At 41.5% G+C, this 16,534-nt stretch overlaps 1 long non-coding RNA gene across 3 annotated transcripts in view; it reads right to left on the bottom strand.

The window, feature by feature from the left end:
* Nucleotides 1-16,534, bottom strand: part of LOC107181979 — a 79,462-nt gene that overhangs the window by 60,182 nt on the left and 2,746 nt on the right. The window contains exons 1-4 of one of the 3 annotated variants that reach the window (XR_001512697.1): nucleotides 7,945-7,998; nucleotides 7,588-7,650; nucleotides 4,676-4,804; nucleotides 433-609 (exon numbers count right to left, since the gene is read on the bottom strand). This is a non-coding gene — a long non-coding RNA (uncharacterized LOC107181979). Of the gene's footprint in view, nucleotides 1-432; nucleotides 610-4,675; nucleotides 4,805-7,458; nucleotides 7,651-7,944; nucleotides 7,999-16,534 lie in introns of those variants that run through there. The other 2 variants (XR_001512696.1, XR_001512695.1) reach the window with 2 other exon arrangements.

Here is a 16,534-nt window from a genome sequence, read left to right as displayed (position 1 = left end):
TCCCCTCCCTGCCCTCCCTCTCCCTCTTTCCCCTCCTCCCACCCCTCCCCTCTCTCCCTCTTTCTTTCTCCTTTTTTTATTTGATACTTGTACACCAGGATGGTGTTAAGGTTACAAAGATGAACAGGAATGGTTCCTGCTCCGAGTATATCCAATAATCCCCTTTCTCTTCCTTTTGCACTGAACTTACCTGAGTATCCTCCTCCATTTTACCCTTCTGTACTTTTCTGACACTTTACATAACAGCCTGCATTTCCTAGTGTTCTCCAGAGACACAGAGCCAATAGGAGTGTATGTGCATGTGCATCTCTATGTCTATGTCTATGTCTATGTCTATGTCTATGTCTATGTCTATCTCTGTCTCTGTCGCTGTCTCTGTATCTATATCTATATCTTTTTTTTAGTGAGAGAGATTTTTAGGAATTGACTCACATGATTGTGGGAGCTGGTAAGTCCAAAATCTTCAGAGCAGGCTGGCAAGCTGGAGGCCCTGGGAATAGTTGATGTTGTAGTTCAAGTCCAAAGGCTGTCTGGAGGCAGAATTTCCTCTTCTGTGAGGAGGTCAGTCTTTTTTCTCTTAAGGCCTTCAACTGATTCGGTGGGGCCCACCTACATTATGGAGAACAATCTGCTTACGCAAAGTCTACTGATTGAAGTGTTAATCACATCTAAAAATACCTTCATGGTGACATCTGGGCTGTTTTTGTTTTTTGTTTTGTTTTTTAATATATTTTATTGATTTTTTACAGAGAGGAAGGGAGAGGGATAGAGAGTGAGAAACATCGATGAGAGAGAAACATTGATCAGCTGCCTCCTGTACACCCCCTATTGGGGATGTGCCCGCAACCAAGGTACCTGCCCTTGACTGGAATCAAACCCAGGACCCTTCAGTCCGCAGGCTGATGCTCTATCCACTGAGCCAAACCAGTTAGGGCTGGACTGTTTTTGTTTTTTTACAACAGTCCGGGTACCATGGTCTTATGTAACTGACACATAAAATTCATCATCACACCAACACCAGGATCTTCCCTACATTCTTGTTGTGATTCTTCTCTGTAACTCATCCCACCTTTGACCTTGCACAAATTTCTTACTAGATCATCACAACAGCTCTAGAAAATAGGTACTATTATTATTATTATCTTCTCTCACCCAGATTGGTTAGGCACCGTACCCAAGGTCCAATAGGACAGGGTTTTAAACCCAGTCTGCCCGACACCAGAGCCTATGGAGTTAACTCCTGGTGAGGCCGCCTCCTTTAATATGCAGGATGGAATAGCCAAAAGCACCCCGTCCTCCTCCGACCCCCCAAGGGCCAGTTCCAGATTGTCAAAGTCCTCGGCTGCAGGTGCTGTTGAACCCCATGGCACAGCACAGGGAACATCGGGTGGACACAGCAGAGAATGCCAGCCAGCGCCTCCATGGGTTGTCCTCACCAGAACACATTCCTCTGGAGCACAGAGGGGCAGAGAAGTGCTGACCCAGCCAGGCCTGTGAGGGGCTCCCTGAACCCTGAGGCCAGACCACACCAAACCCACAGCAATGAGCTCTTCCTCAGCCATTTACTATCATTCAGTAGGAGAATGTTTAATGACATGAGCAAATGTTCACAATATACTAAATCGTAAAGCCAGTTCCTAGCAGTGTGTAAACATGTGTTCATTAGAAGTGTGTATTACATATTTACACATATATAACATAAATACAGGGTGGGCAAAAGTGGGCTTACAGTTGTGAGCACACGAAGCAGTTTATTCTTGTATTATCATTTATCAATTACTGCATTATTTTCCATATGATCAGCTGTAGACCAACTTTTGCCCCACCCTGTATGTACAAACATAGAAAAAATATATAGGCTCAGAAATAAAGGATGATAATGGGTGATTTTTATTTTATTCTTTATGTTTTTCTGCAATTTCAAAATGTCCTATAAAGAAACATATTTTGTAGAAGTGTACAAAATATTGTACATTTATAATGAGACATATAAACATATTTTATACCTAAACATGTAGACATTTTATAGAAATGTACAAAATACTGTGCTTCTGTCATTTAAAAACAGGGCAAATATGAAGGCATTTAGATATTAACTCTTTCTGGGCAATTTAATCCTACATCTATCTATTTTAAAAATTAAATCCTACAAATACTGGGCTCAGACAGCTCTGTATTGAGATTATTGGTCACAGATGGGAAGTCAGTCCCTAAAGAGATAAGGTGCCTGCCCAGGAGTGAGCTCCAGAGCTCCCAAGAGGAACCTAATCTAACAAAGGTGTTTGGCCTAATGACAAGAATTTTTATTGCAAAATATTTTCCATTCTTTAATCACAGCCCAATGCAGAGGAACTTCAGATGCCTGTCATGGTGCTTTCCATTTTAAATCTCTGCCTCCCTCTCATTTTAGTCTCCATGGCGTTCCTTTGCTTTGCAAACACTAAAGAAAAGGCTGGGGGTGGTAAAAGTCGTTGTCAAATTGTCACCGGTTTTATGAAGCCCTCAGATTGTAATAGTGTGACTGAGTTTTTAACCAACATTTCAGGATTAGGGCAACAAATGAGAACTCTCTCCTTTGTGAAGAAAAAAAAAAGTTATTCCAATTAACTTCCATGAATTCAAATATTTTGGGAAATCTTTGTGTGCAATTACTCTTAGAGGCTATCGCTATCCCTTTAAATGACACCTAAGAAATAATCATCCCACGTATTGTACTCTTTATACATTGTCCCATTTGTCCGCAAAACACCCCAATACTTTGCATTACTTCCATGGCACGAAGAAACCAAGGCCCTGAGCTGTAAAGTTCCTTGCCAAGAACACATAGTTGGCAAATAAAAAAACAAAACAAAACAGAACTTCTGGCTCCAAGTAAAGGGCTCCTTCCACCTCACAACATGCACTCTATGTCTTTGAAAATGGCTTCAGCTTTTGGAAAGTGCTATCAGTCACTTATACCAAAGTCTGGTGAATTAAGGGGATCTTCAATCAATGACTAATCAAGAGATGTTGCATGTGCACTGTACGTAGACTGGTCCATGTGTGTACTATTTGAGGAGATTATCAGATGAACAACTAGTGGTCCCAGCTGTCATCAAATTGGGTAATGCTAATCTTTGGGCAAAAACTGAGCTGTTACTTTATGTAACAAGACTGACTGGTGTGTGTGTGTGTGTGTGTGTGTGTGTGTGTGTGTGTGTGTGTATTAAACTTGCTCTGAAGGTCTCCATTATATCCATCTCCTTGAGGTACCAGGGACTTTTTGGAGTTAGACAATGTATGATTACATACAGACAAAAGACTGATTTCAGATTGATTTTACAAAGCATCTATAGTGATATCACTGAAAAAGTAATCTGAAACACTAAAATGATGCTGTTGTGTGTTGATGCATGTACCTGCTAGTCCAGACACATGACTATCAAACCTTACTGTTGCTTCTCATTACCATCTTCAGAGTCAAACTGAGGATTGACATTCAGATACCATAAGTCCTATATTCTATTTGACGTTTATCTCCCTTTAAAATATATTACCTTTAGCTTGAAGAGAGTTTTCTTTTGTTAATTGGTTTTTGCCATACATATATTGCTTAGGAACTATTAACAAAGCATTGATATGTGCTGTGGTTCCTCCCTGGGCATATCTTCATATTATTACATTCTGGCTTATAATCACTTATATTTGGAGTGACTTTTCAGAGGGCCCCTTGGACGATTTTGTACAAAGTCGGAAAATTCAGTAGACCGTGAATGAAACAGCAGGATTCTTACAGGCTAAGTAGTATCAAAGTAGATGGATATAGACCAAGGAGAAATGATTCCTATGCACCAATCATCAAAGAAGGTGTTCCCTAAAAATGTATACACACACTTTGAATAATTATAAAGGCAGTGTTTATTAAAATACATTTCATTTTCAAAATTGAGCTAAAGTGTGTATACATTTTGGAAGGATTCCTTATTATTTCTTAGGAATAGATTTAAATTTAAAGTAACTAGTAAATTTTACACTGGAGTACTTAAAAATCTAAAGGTTATTTAAAAAGTGTCATGATTCTTACTAGTTGAATTCATTAACTACTACTCTTGTGGCTTCTAAGCTTCTAAATTCAGGCAGTATAGCAGTGGTTCCCAAAGCAGCCCTGTGATAAAGTTTTCATTAGTTCACGGAACAATGAGAAAAATTAATGCATATAATATAATAAAATCATATTATAAATAAATGTACAGGTATATTTACTATGAATTAGTTAAGCTAAATAATAATGTATCTCTAGCAAACAGCCCCGAGTATTAGTAGCTTAATAAAATAGAGTTTTATTTCTCAGTCCTATCACAGTCCATGAAGGTGACAGCTGTCCCATTGGTCATTCTAGGACTTGAACTCCCTCCATTCAGGGACTCTGCCATCTCCCAGGACATGGGAAAGAAGGGTGGAAAGGGCACACCTGTTCTTAGCCCCTGGCCCACAGGTGGCATGCATCCTGGTGCATGTCCATGGTGAGAACTAGTCCCATCGTCCTGCCTGACGTGTGGGGGCTGAGAAATACAGTCCTGCAGCATCTCATGGAAGGAAAGAACAGATATTGGCCAGAAACATAGGCCATAGGTCGAGGCTATCTATTAACCTCTCCTGGAAAGAAGTCTCTCTCATTCTTCATTAATTTTCTTACCTTTTTTTAGATGTAAAAAGTCCTTTCTTTTGTGGAAAACTGATGATAATAGATGGTAGCGTTGTTGTTTTTTTAATGCTCTTATTTGGCACAACAAACATTGTCAATCTTTCATTGGCTCCACACTCCCTAATTGAAAAAAAAAATTATCCTGTCTCATGGATTCCCAAAGCTTTGGACCACTGGCTCACAGAATATTCAAATACCAAGAAGCTTTTCCCGGATCTAGCGTCTCACTTCATAAAACTACTTCTGTCTTTGACTCATAGAGCATTTGGCCACAAGTACCTGTAGTTTTTAGGTTTTGTTCTTGTTTTATTGTTGTAAAATACTATAACATAAAAGCTACCATCTTAACCATTTTTGAGTGTACACTTCAGTGGTATTAAAATGCTCATAATGTGTGCTACCATCACCACCATCCATCTCTAGGACTCTTTTCATCTTGCAAAGCTGACACTCTGTACCCATTAAACATTCATTTTCTCTTTCCCTCTTTCCCCTGAGCTCCTGACAACCGCCATTGTACTGTGTGTCTGATTTTGACTATTCTAAGTACCTCATACCTCATATAAGTAGAATCATACCATATTTGTCTTTTTGTGACTAGCATATTTCACTTGGAATAATGTCTCAAGTTTCATCAATGTTGTACCATATGCCAGAATTTCTTTCCTTTTCAAGGCTGAATAATACTGTATTGTATGCATATACTGTTTTGCTTATCTATTCATTCATCAGTTGACACTAGGGTTGCTTTCATATTTTAGCTATTATGAGTAAAGCTGCTCTGAACATGGGTATTCAAATATCTCTTTGCTTTCAATGATTTGGGGTGGAATTGCTAGAACAAATGATAGTTCTATTTTTAAGTTTTTTAAAACCACTGTATCTTTTTCCACAGCTGCTGTACCATTTTACATTCCCACCAACAGTGCCTAAGAGTTTCAATTTCTCCACATCCTTGTCAACACTTGCCATTTCCCGTGTGTTTTAAAAACAATAGCCATATGAAAGCCGGGGTCCCCATCATTAGCCATGTAACATGTAAGTGAGATGTTCAAAGGCTGCATTTTCGGGGAGCGTCCATTTTTCTTGGAGCACATGGCATCGTCAGCGTGTGGTGTGCAAAGGTGTTGAAGTCGGGGCAGGGAGGGTCCTCGCTGCCATGTAAGATGACAGAGGATCACCCAGAGTATCCTCTTCACAACTGGGTCCGAGACAGTTCCTGACTCACCTCTACACACACACACGTGCGCACGCACCTTAACTGGGAGTCGATGTGTCACCTCCTGGTTCCTAGGTTGATGCTCAATCACTGATCCATAACGGCTAAGTGATTGTAGTTTTGATTTGTATCTCCCTGATGATTAGTGATGTTGAGCATCTTTTCATGTGCTCATGGGCCATTTGTATATCTCCTTTGGAGAAATATTAGTCAAGTCCTTTGCCCATTTTTTAAGTTGTGTTTGGTTGGTTTTATTGGGTTTTAGGAGTTCTCTATATATTCTGGATATTAATCCTTTATCAGATATATGATTTGCAAATATTTTCCCATTCTGTGGATTATCTTTTCACTCTGTTGATAGGGTCTTTTGTGGTACAAATTTTTAAAATTTTCATGCAACCCAATCTGTGTATTTTTTTATTATCCTGCCTGTGTCATTGGTGTCATATCCAAGAATTCACTGCCAAATCCAGTCATGAAGTGTTTTGCCCTATGTTTTATTCTAGTAGTTTTATCGTTTAGGTCTTACATTTAGGTATTTGGTCTATTTTGAGTGAATTTTTATATATGTTATTAATATGGGTACTTACCTAATACATATACTCTTTGAAATTGCAAGTCATTTTTCTGATATTCCTTCTACAAACCCCTACAGCTACATAAGTGCAGGGAGACCAAAAATATGTACATACAAACAAACAAATAAATCCTACTCTTCCCCCCCCCCATTTTTTGATTAGTAGGGATAAACACATCTTTCTAACATTTTCCATTCAAATCATTAATTGTCTCAATTTCAGGAACATCATATTTGCAAAAGCTTTCCTAATAGCTATTATTGCTTCGGTACAAGCAGCTGTTACTGATGCAAACTTGTTAGTCATGTTACTATCCTCTGCTAAAGTGGTTCCTTTGGGATGGTCTTCACCTGTCATTAAAGAAATGTGTTGCACAGTTTTCAGCATGTAGTGGGTGCTCATTACATGTGGAAAGAAGGATGGTCATCTTCTTATGATCTGGCAGGTTGATGATTATGCTATTGTGTGTGTGTGTGCGTGCGTGTGTGTGTGTGTGTGTGTGCGCGTGTGTTTGCTATCCCTTTACTATTTATATTTATAACTCTGTAAGTTGCTTTTCTATTCAAAACAGCCTTGAGTACATTTCCATCCAATATCTTACAACTGACCCTAGAAATCACTCTTTGGTTGGTCAGTTGGTTTAAAGATTTGTCAAGTCCAAATTGGCAATTTGTAACACTTATTTTCAATTCCCAAAGATCATTGATTTGTCTCTGCATTGGGTCATAGAAAAAAAAGTGCACATTTCAACTAACCCATTCATTTCTTTTCTACTCCCCAAATGCAATAAAAATAATAGCTCTCTGGTTTTATGAGTCTTCTGTGTTCCAGAAAAAATGTTGGATGCTTGACACACACGTGTTATCTGATTTAATATTCACTGCAACTCTGTGGGTGGGTGTTATTGGCCCCAAATTATAGATAAGGCACCTGAGGTTCAGTGAAGCACTCCTCAATAATTAAAAACATAATCTTACTTTCATGAGCACTTGAAAATGGCCCCATAGGCACTTATATCCTGCAGTGTGGCTTTGAGGTCAGGTGAATGTGAATTGGAATCCTAGCCCTGCTGCTCACGTTGGTGAGACTTGGGACAAGTTGCTTACACTCTCCTCGGACTGTTTCCCTGGTGGAATATTCCAGTGGGGGCCAGGCATTCTCATTGGTGACTGTGGAGAACAGAAGAAAGGTGCCATCATGGAATGTGTTGTTCTGGGTCCGCTCCTCCCCTCTCCAGAGTACTCTGGGAAGGTCAAGTTCACAAACTCCCCAGTCTCACTATCCCCAAGAAGCCTTTTCCTGGGAGCCGGGCTTTGGTCATGACTTCCTATGAGTGGCTCGAGTTCTAAGAGGACATGAACTTCTCAGGCTTCCTGAAATACGTTCCAGGGTGACTTTCCAGGGCAAGGAGGTTTCAGGAGCCCTCAATGCTAAATTGCAATGGGTTGAGCATCTCCACCTACTTTTCCGCAAAGGGTCCTCTTTGCTGGATAGCTGTTACCTCTGCACTATGGCCGTATCCTAGGCCCTGGATCCCTGGAAGCATTCAAAATGTTACCACCTAGTATCTGCTAAGGTGAATTTAGCCATTAATTACAAAAAGAAAAGGTGTTGAAAGGCCCATAGAAAGATGATGCAGCAAAGGGCTCTAGCAAGTTTGTAACCCTCCATCCGAAAGGTTTCTGTAGCAACATCCATTACTCCTGTAGGTTCTTGGTTGTAAATATTTAAAAGTCTTAGCACACAGAGTGCCAGATTTGTCTGCTGGCTCTGCAAATAAAACTACCCATTATTTTCCCCCTTAGAACTACACATTTCCTAATTTATACATGCCCCAATCACGCTGCTCCTGCCTTTTTCAGAGGCCTGCTGCTCCCTGGGGTGACCTCGAATGAGTCAGCTGCAAAAGAGACGGATGTTTTTATCTGCATGCAGCTTGTTCTCAGTCCTCCATCTCAGAGAAACGGCTTTAGTGGAGGTCAGGGCTCTGCTAGAGGTAGGGGTGGGGAGGGGACAGTTGCTTTTGGAACCAGCCCCTCCACAGCCCCTGCTCCATGAGTTCTGTGAAGGGTGAGGTAGGAAACTTTTCTCTTACCCTAATAACACCTGAGGCCATGTGTGCACACCAGCATTAACACATTTTGAGGGGGGAGAGGCAATAGGCAAAAGAAAAGAAAACACTCTTTGCCCAAGGCCTGGAGAATGTTCTAGCTATTTCTCCCCCACATTTCTTCTTCTACTTCCTCGCTAGCCCCCTGCACACTGTGACTTAGAAGAGGGAGCAATGCTGGCATCAAACTCTACTTCTCTACATTGAATAACCACTAGAACTGTGGTTCTCAACCTGTGGGTCGCGACCCCTTTGGCGGTCGAACGACCCTTTCACAGGGGTCGCCTAAGACCATCCTGCATATCAGATATTTACATTACGATTCATAACAGTAGCAACATTACAGTTATGAAGTAGCAACGAAAGTAATTTTTTGGTTGAGTCACAACCTGAGGAACTGTATTTAAAGGGCCAGAAGGTTGAGAACCACTGCACTAGAGGGAAGCAGAGAAAAAAGAACTAGCTGAGTCTCATTTGTAAGTGAGGGGATGGACCACATCTGAGGTTTTGAAATCTAAGTCTAAAAATCATCGGAGGTGCTGGTGAAATTGCAGACCCCTGGGCCCCATCTCCAGGCCTTCTCGTTCATTAGTTCCAATTCCCCTGCAGACGGCATCCAAGCTAGTTAGAGCGGGTAACCCTGGTGATCACTTAGTCCACCCCAGCTGATACATCCCCAGGTTTTATATCTCATTGATACCCTCCATTTCTGGCCTGGGCCTAAACAGCCAACCTTCATCAAACCCTTAGCCAGTCACTTGCTGTGTGATGTAACCTGGGCTTCCTGGTCATCATCTTGACCACACAGTCTTCCTCAGTGACAACTCAAAGCTCCTGTGTTCTTCCTCTGTCATCATAAGCATCGCAAAAGCAAGGTGAGGAGAAAGAAGAGAAGCCGGTTTTCAGCTGAGTGAAAAGGCTCTTCGATCCATCTTTCTCCCGCCACTGCCTGCTCCCCGACCCACCTCCTCCTCTAATTGGCACATTTTCCTTTTTTTAAAAAAAAAACCACAAAAAACATTCTTCAATAAATAGAAGCACCATCACAATGGAGCTAAACAGAATCTTGAGAGAATCTGGTCCAACCTCCTTACTCTCCAAACAGGCAAGTATGGGAGAAACTTGCCCTTTAAGGGACTTGCTCAAGGTCACACACACACACACACAGCCAGCAAGGGCAATGGCCCTGGTTCCAGCACTTATACTTTAACTAACATGCTTGCATAGATTTAGTGAGAAAGCTGTGCTAAGAGTGGAAGAAAGGCTGGCATAACTATGTTAGGAAGATAAAGTAGAGTTCAGGGGCAAGACTATCCTCGTGCTATTTTTGTAACTCGTCATTTTATTCTTCTGTCAGTTAACAGATGAAAAAGAGGCAAAGCCACGTGCTGTCTTGACTATTGAGAAGCACTTTGGGATTAAAACCCAGATTGTTGGATTATTTGGCTTCTATCACTTCATTCTTTCCCATAACTCACCAGAGGAGACAGGCAGCCAGGGCAGGACTGGGGACCCTGGACGGCTCCACAGCCTGATTCTGCCTCCTCCTAACTGTATTGGGCACAGAACTTCCCTTCTCTGGGCCCCATTTCTTCATCTGCAAATTGGGCAGAAGTTTGCTCCAGGTGATTGCTGAGTCTACTTCTAGTCCTAAGATTGGCCGTGTGTTCCACTAATGAGCTGGTGGGGTATTTGTGTAGGTCTCTGTGTGGCTGAGGTTGATGGTAAGTTGATGGTCACCTGCATTTCTATTGACTGGTTTTGTATGGAGTCATACCTCCACTCTCATGAATGGTGAGGACCTTTACAGCCCTTGTAACTCCCCTCAGGGTCTAGAGCAGTATTTTTCTAATGACAGGTATTAGTCAATACTGCCGAGTGTCTGTGCACAGGGTTAGAGCTAGATGGGAACCCTTGAGTCTCGATAAGGCTGCCCCTCTGTAGAGCTCCCCTCACTATCCTCCTATCTAACAAGCCACCCTGCAGTTAGGGGGCACAAGGATTAACAAACAGATCTGAGTGACCCTGTGACCCTGTCATCTCACAGTGACTGGACAAAAAGGCAGCCTATCTCCCTGATTCTTGTGAGACTGCTCCTCCCAGCCTGGTCAGATATCTGGCTGGTGGGAAAGTATTGGTCATCTTGATTCTTGTTTGGGTTCTCTGGGCTGCCTCAGGGTTTCCTTGATAAAACAAAAAGTGTTCAGTCTCTTAAAAATATCTCCCCGTCTCTACCCTTGACAAAAAAATAAGTGACTTCATCACCAATAGTTAATCAATTCCAGCTCTTCTCCAACGTGGGTATCTCCTAACTTTCTAGGTTTCCATCTTGGTTTCAGAAAGCTGCCAAATGGTCTCTACAGTGATGTCTAGTGATGGCTATGTCAGAGGAAATGGACATAAACCACCCCATAGGAGATATTTCTGGTCACACGTTTCATCTTCCCAATGGATGACATAACAGTCGGGCTTTTAACTGCCAAAATGTTCTGGGGGCTGTGCCACCTAGAGGTTCAGGAACTTTGGACCTCTGGTGTCTCGTTCAATGGTTCAAAACTGGGCTAAATACTTAGATCCATGGATGGGCCAGTGAGCTTGGCTTAATTTAGTTGCCCAAACCCAACCACTAACTCTATACTTGGTGAATTTTGTGTAATTATTAAAAAGGGAAACAAAAAAAGAGAGGTTGTGCCTCCACTTTTGTCAGCTATTGTACTACCCCAAGGCAATTTGAAATGCTAACATCGATTATGCAATGAGATGTAGGAAGGTGGAATTATGAAGATGGATGTCAAAGGCCAAGACAATGTACAACTCAATAAACCATTTTGTTCCAAAGGAAAGAACAGTTCCTACTTCTTCTGTGCTGTCATTTAGATGATGTCCAGGTAAAATTCTGCTTCAACAAACACCATTGTAAATATGCAAGTTTTCTGTTTCATGTATCTCATGGGCAGCAGTTCTTTGTTGCCTTAGTCCATTTGGGCTGCTCTTTAAAAAAATAAAAAGAGAGGTTGTGCCTCCACTTTTGTCAGCTATTGTACTACCCCAAGGCAATTTGAAATGCTAACATCGATTGTGCAATGAGATGTAGGAAGGTGGAATTATGTCAAAGGCCAAGACAATATACAACTCAATAAACCATAACACGTTCTTTGAGGCACTAATCCCATTCATGAGGGCTCCACTCTCATGACCTAATCACTTCCCAAAGGCCTCACATCCAAATACCATCACACTGGCAATAGGATGTAACATATGAATCTGTGTGGGGGGGGTGAGGGTGGGAGGTACAAACATTTAGTATATAACAAGAATCATTTATTTCAACAAACTAATTATGTTCCTCTTTTAGATAGAACATTTTTCTTTCTCACTAAAGTGACCAGTGTTTACTGATAGAAGTAGATCAGTGTTCAGTTTAGTTGTGTCTGACTCAGGGCTTTCTTGGTCTCCAGGAAGCAGCAATTCTTTGTAATTTATCTCTCTTCACACTTACCTAAAGCCCCAAACAATTGAACCCATCACTTACCTAAAGCCCCAAACAATTGAACCACACTTTTGTGTCAGGCTGTCGCAGTGTCTCCTTCCCTGACAGGTTGAGCACAAAATCTCTTTAATTCTGTATTCCTTTCAGACGATGCATTGTTGCCTGGTGGTGAATTGTTTGTGCATTCCACCAAAACAGGCAACAGAACGTTTAAATGAAGTTGGCTCCTTTTTTGCCGATTTCCATCCTTGGAAGAGGAAGGCCTGTGAACTCGTTGTGCCTCAGGTTCCTCACTTGAAGACTCACAACATCAGCTCTTAGAATTTCCAGTTTCCCAGAACTACCTGCAAATTTTAGACATGCCTGCCTCCACAGTCATGTCCCTTAAAATAAATTCCTCCATATTTGTCTCTATACTGGTTCTCTTTCTCTGGAGAATCCTGACTATTGCAGTACGTATTTGTTAAGAGTTTATTGAACTACAGACTTATGAACAAGAAAAGGAACATGGGGCCAAAGGCTGGAGAGGAACAGGAAAATGGCTGAAAATATGTGGCTGGTAGACAGAGATTGAATGACTAGGAAGGGAACTACATGCCACTATTTTAAAAATAATGATTTCTACATTTATTATGCACCTGGGTACCATATGTGCGTAGAAATATTTTAATGTAATTGGATATCCTTAAATTTTAGAGATTCTCATGTAAATATCAAACTTTAAAGTAGAATGGGATTAAGATATTGAAAAGGGGATTTAGGCCAACATAAAGCACATATAATAAAGTGTATTTATATTTTATAGGGGATTTTCTGGAATCTTTAGAATCTTATGGGACTGGGTTAAGTCCCTGGGATTCCTAAACCCTTAGGAGTCCTCAAACTGTTTTCAGTATTTTTAAAAGTTGCATTGAAGTCCTACCCCTGCCTGCTAAGCCTGCACAGGCTCATCAAACTGTCAAATTTTGTTTGCTTTGAGCTAGAATTCTATTAACCCTGTGCAATGACATTGGTTATCCTTTGCTGCTCAATGACTCTATTTAGTAATTGCACATACCTCTGATTAATTTTTAAAAAATAGAAACATAGCTCAACTAATTAACAAATATAAGATTTAACTGTAAAATCTTTTGAGACAAAGGGGGCCCAAGAGGTAGAGAAAAGGAAGGAGGTAATGAAAGGAGTTCCTGGTAATGAAAAGGCAGAGATCCTCAGTTTGGACGATTGCTGAGCTCCGCCAAGGCCCAAGAGCTTGGTGAAGGCAGCCCAGTAGCTCATTAACCACTGGGCTTATGGTGGCCAAATGCTAAGCGCCTTGGGACTGTTTCTTCACCTGGACTCGAGCTCACACCCGGGCAGCACTAGGGAGATGGCCCAGAGAAGCTGCCTGCACAAGCCAGAGAGTCCAGTGGGGAGGCCACGTGCTGGGACAGCAATGGCGGCAGTTCTGTTCCTTAGTCTTGACTGCGGGAGGTTGGAGGCCACAACCCTAAGCCCTGAATCCCAGCTCTGTCCCTCACGCGGTCGGTGAACTGTTTGTGCCTCAGTCTCCTCACTTGTGAGATGATGATGATGGGTTCTAGAGTTGTTAAAAGGATCAATAATTTCACATAGAAAGTACCTAGAACAGTACCAGGAACAAAGAAGCCCCCAAGGAAAGTATGTTCTTGTTTTATGCCAGGCATTTTGTCAAGCATTTTGTGTAGACTTTCTCCCAGTCCCTTGAACAATCCCTCAAGGTAGGTACTACTATTACCTCCATTTTACAGATGAGAAAACTGATGCTTAGAGAGGTTAAGGAACTTGTCCAAAATCACCCAGCTCATCAGCAGCAGAAGCTGGACTCGGACAAAGCCTTGATATTGCCAACTGCCATTGCCTGCCTCGGTGGGGTGAAGGGTGTGCCTGTGGGGGACACCAACTTGCCTCACTCACTCTGTGCCTTTGAGCAAGTCACCCAGGCTTCCCAAGCTTCCATTTTTTAATATGTAAAACTAGAGGGGCATGTCCCAGTTTTGATCATATGTTGTGGTTATGTATGATGTTATCATTGGAAAAAGTAGGGTGAGAAGTACCCAACAACCCTCTGCACTAATTTTGCAACTCCCCTGAAGCTTCTAAAATGATTTCAAAGTAGAAAGTTTAAACACTACTGCAGGGATATGCTACTTGGCACTTTTCTTTGTGTCAGGCACTGTATGTTTTGGACGTTAGGTGATTTATTTGATTTCTAGAAAGTGAAATGTGACCAGTACTGAGCAGATTGCTCCATGTGACATGAAAAACAAATCTTTTTTTACAAAGTCTTTCAATTTAAATAGTAAAAGTATATAATGTGGATGATAGAAACATTTCATTTTTTAAAGTACATTTTCATGATATTAAATTTTCATATTTAAAAAGCCCTCATAGCAACAGAGTAAAAAAGAAAAATCACATGATCATATCAATAGATGCAAAAAACGAATTTGGCAAAATCCAACACCCATTCAAAATAAAAACTTCAGTAAACTGGGGACAGTTGGGAACTTTTTCAACTTGCTAAAGACTATCTACAAAAATCGTACCGCTTATATTATACTTAATAGTGAGAAACTCAAGGCTTTCCCACTAAGATCAGGTACAAAACAGAAGTGTCCCCTGTCATCACTCCTTTTCAAACATCCTGAATAAATGGAGAGGTATTCCATGTTCATAGATAGAAATACTTAATATTATCAAGATGTTTGTTCTTCCAAACTCAATCTATAGAACCAATGCTGTCCCAATCAAAATCCCAGCAATTATTTTATGGGTATCAACAAACTGATTTAAAGTTTATGTGGAGAGGCAAACAACCCAGAATAGCCTACGATGCTGAAAGGGAAGAACAAAGTTGGAGGACTGATGCTTGACCTATAAAGCTACAGTAATTAATACAGGGTTGTATGAATAAAAGAATAGATGAATAGATCTATGAAACAGAACAGAAAGCCCAGAAATAGACCCCCAAAGATATGGTCACCTGATCTTTGACAAAGGACCAAAGGCAGAACAAAGAAGCGAAGACAGTCTCTTCAATAAATGCTGTTGGAGGTCAATGGGGGGGGAAGGGGGAAAGGAGACTCATGTAATACTTTAAATAATAAAGAATTTACATTTAAAAAAATGCTGCTGGGACAACTGAACATCCACATGTCAAAATATGAATCTATACACAGGTCTTAGAGTCTTCACAAAAATTAACTCAAAATGGATCATAGACCTAGATATAAAACACAAAACTATAAAACTCCTAGAAGATAGGAGAAAACCTAATGACCTTGGGTATGTATGCCTTTTTAGACACATCAAAGGCACAATCCCTGAAAGAGGTTATTGATAAGCCAAACTTTATTAAAATTTAAATCTCCTACTCTGTGAAAGATAATGTCAAGAGAATTAGAAGACAAGTCGCAGATTAAAAGAAAATATTTGTAAAAGAAACATCTGATAAAATCTTTGTTATCTAAAATATACAAAGTAGTCTTAAAAATCGATAAGAAAATCCCCCAAAGGAGAAACCAAGATGGTGGCATAGGTAATCACCTATACTTGCTGCCTCTCACAACCACATCAAAATTACAACTAAACGGCCGAACAACTACCACTCAGAACCGCGGGAAAGTTGGCTGAGTGGAAATTCTACAACCAGAGAGGTGAAGAAAGCGCATTGAGACCGGTAAGAGGTGCGGAGGCTCAGAAAGTGCTAGCACCTGGATGGGCTGCTCCTTAAACCCAGAGGGAGATACAAGCTCCCGCTTGCTCAGAATTCCAGTTACAGGTGAGACTCTGGGGGACCCAGACACATACGGGGAGAAACAGGACTGTCTGGCATTAGGACAGGAACGTGAGAGCGGCTTACTCTTAGAGGTACTCACAGCAATCATTGTTCCTGCACGGCATGCGGGACACGGAGAACCAAGGACTTCTCAGAAACCACTGCTGTTTGCTCCGCCCTGGTGATTCTCAGAGACCCCGCCCCTCCCAATTTAAAACTCCACCCAAGCTGTGGGCATTGGCTTTTGCATATGAATGGCCTGTCCTGTTGCCTAAAACAAACTGCAGCTGGGTCAGAGAGCCCCAGAGATTCCAAAAGAAGGCCCACTACCTGGCATCAGCAGCAGCCTAGCTTCACAGCTGGGCCTCATCTGGGCACTTCCACACCCATACAAAGAGGAGGAATCAGCAGATGTCTCTGTAGCTCCTGCTGGGCAGCCCCAGACAGTGGCTGACTTTGCACCTCCTTGGAGATGATAACGGATTACAACTCTTTACATCCATAGAGACACACTCAAGGGCAGACTCAGTGAGCATCAAAGCCCTACTGAAGCAAGTCCTGCCCCATAAGGGTATCTCCTGCACAACAGATCTTCCAGTGTAGACACAGCTGATCACCACAGCCAATTGGCCTGGAGGTCATTCCCTCACAGTC

This window comes from Myotis davidii, unplaced genomic scaffold (assembly GCF_000327345.1).
Source record: "Myotis davidii unplaced genomic scaffold, ASM32734v1 scaffold214, whole genome shotgun sequence".
Classification (NCBI taxonomy): domain Eukaryota; kingdom Metazoa; phylum Chordata; class Mammalia; order Chiroptera; family Vespertilionidae; genus Myotis; species Myotis davidii.
Note: the sequence above shows the minus strand (reverse complement) of the source record. Positions and strands in the feature narration are given on the sequence as shown.